This window comes from Pinus tabuliformis, chromosome 2_2 (assembly GCF_031772625.1).
Source record: "Pinus tabuliformis cultivar Carrire ecotype Pingquan chromosome 2_2, CPIR1, whole genome shotgun sequence".
Classification (NCBI taxonomy): Eukaryota; Viridiplantae; Streptophyta; class Pinopsida; order Pinales; family Pinaceae; genus Pinus; species Pinus tabuliformis.
This window is the reverse complement of record NC_142300.1, coordinates 256,614,215-256,616,670: the sequence shown is the minus strand read 5'-3', so window position 1 is coordinate 256,616,670 and position 2,456 is coordinate 256,614,215.

Genomic DNA, 2,456 nt, shown 5'->3' with positions numbered 1-2,456 from the left:
CATGATAGTTCTAATGTGATTGATTCAAATCTGATACAGGTGGAACCCAAATGAGGCTTCCTTCCCGAGCCACTTCACATCTTGGAGTGGAAGGAAACCTTTCTCCAAAATCGAGTTAACGCTTAGGTTAAGGTGCAGTGGAAGCACTTTACACCTGAGGAGGAAAATTGGGAACGAGAAGATAATATGAAATAAGCTTACCCAACATTGTTTCAGTAAAATACGAAGAAAGAAAAACACCGAGGACGGTGTTATTTTCGAGAGGGGAAGATGTACTGCCCCTCCTATAACACCCCTCCCTTGTGTACTCAATTATTGTTAACCTAAGCTAAGGTAAAGCTAGGTGCGTTATCCTCCCTTGTGTGCTAAATGTTTTTAAACCTAGGTTGAGGAAAGCTAGGTTTGATACCATCCTTTGTGGGTTAAACTATTCTAAACCTAAGTTGAGGAAAGCTAGGTGATATGTAATATGAAAAGAAAATGTGTTATTAAATAATTAATAAAATAAATCACTTGGAGGTTGGAGCACCAAGAGAGAGGAGATGCTTGAAAAATCCCATGAAGAATGGGATAGAGTTCAATATTTCATAATAAAGCTTCTAGATGTGATTCTAGATAAGCTTGGATGGATTGGATATCCATTAGATGGATGGGAGATAAAGTTCCATCGAACATAAAAGCTTTGTGGGAGATAAAAGCAAGCTTTTATGTGGAAAAACGTCATGGGAGGTAAAGACGAGCTTTTCCAGATAAGACCTAGGAAAATGGAAAAATCCAAAAAGTGGGACTTCGCTAATGGTAACAAAATCATGAAAGAGGGTATTAAATACCTAGTGCATCGATCAATTGAGGAGAGTTGATCCTTGACAAGATCTTTGGCTCTGGGGGAATCAGAGGTGCTTCATGGTTGGGTGGTGGTGTGCCTCCTTCCAATTGAGTTTTTAGTTGGTGTTAGATGCGTGGAATGTGTAGTATGATGATTCTTACTCTCTCTGTGTTATATTTTCATGTTGTTATGTGAATATTTTCTTAAGTTTATTCGCTATGGGAATGTTGTGTAAATTATTTATGCTTATGTGTTAATAGATTTAATGGTATTTTCCTATATTCTGATGAGATTCATTAGTATTGTGTAAGTTTTATGTCAATCCTTACTTAGTATGAAGTTAAATCATTTAGATGAGATACACTGATGGTTGAGTTCTTATCTCTATATTTATTTCCTATAGTTGGAATGGTTAAATCATTCAGCTCGAGAGTATAAAAGTTGTGTTGTCGGTGTCTATGGAAATAATTGTATGCATGTAAATTTTTAGTAATGAAATAGTCATTGAAACTAGACTTGGAACTTATTAAAGATTCTCAAGGAAAACAGAGTGTCTCTAACTTACGGGATATTATTTATAGATAAAGAATTTGGTGCATGCGAACAATTATGGAGTAATATTGTTAGTTGTATAATGATGTAGTATTGGTTATGCCCCACATGAGATATAAAAATAATATTATTCATAAGCATATTAGATGCAACAGACCCAAAGAAATATATTATCATGTGCTTTCAAAGAATTTAATTGTTGTATGTCTTTTTCCTTCCAAATGTAAAGGGTTAATTTGAACTATAAACTATAACAACTTTTTTAAATGTTCTCACCCTGGTATTGGTTGGGAAACAATGTAGGTATTCTCGCATGTGCATGATAGATAAGACAAAAGTAGCTTTGCATGCCCATGGTAGAAAAAGTAGATGTAAGAAAAGGCTCTTTCATTGTTACATGAAGACGTTAAATTAATAGTAAGAGTTGCATGTCAAGAGAGCATGTGATTTTACATCCAGGGTATATGACTCTCTACCTTCATATTTCATTATAGTTATGATACTTGGTTCACTAAATTTGTTATGGTTGTGAACTCTTAACTGTAACTAAGACAAAATTTTCAAATTTATGGGGTCCGAAGGGTGTTTCTCCTAGGGGGTTAAAGAGGTTCATTACAAATGGTATCCGAGCGTCAAGTTCAAACCTTGCGGCCTATGGCCCAATATGCCTCCATAGGGTATGGAAAAGAAAAAATCAAGCCCTAAGTTGAGCTCCCTCCCTCAAAGTCTACAAAAGGGTCCAGGTATAAGCGTTAAATCTAGATTATTTAGCATTTAAAAATAAATATTAAAAATGTTCTGGCACATATGCACAGTTCTTGCTGCATGCAAAAGGGATTTTATTATAATGATTTATAAGGAAAATAACCCCAAAAAACATTAGAGGATATACACATCTATTAACTACATGGGTCTGTATAGTAAAAATGGAAAATCCATAAAGGAACATGACTTTGTTGAAGACCTTATTGGTCAAAAATTTATTATTCGGTAAAATCGACCAATTTTGTCTCAAATGAATGTCAATGGATTCTTTAGAATTGAAATGATATTCACTAATCCTCTCTACTGGACGTGT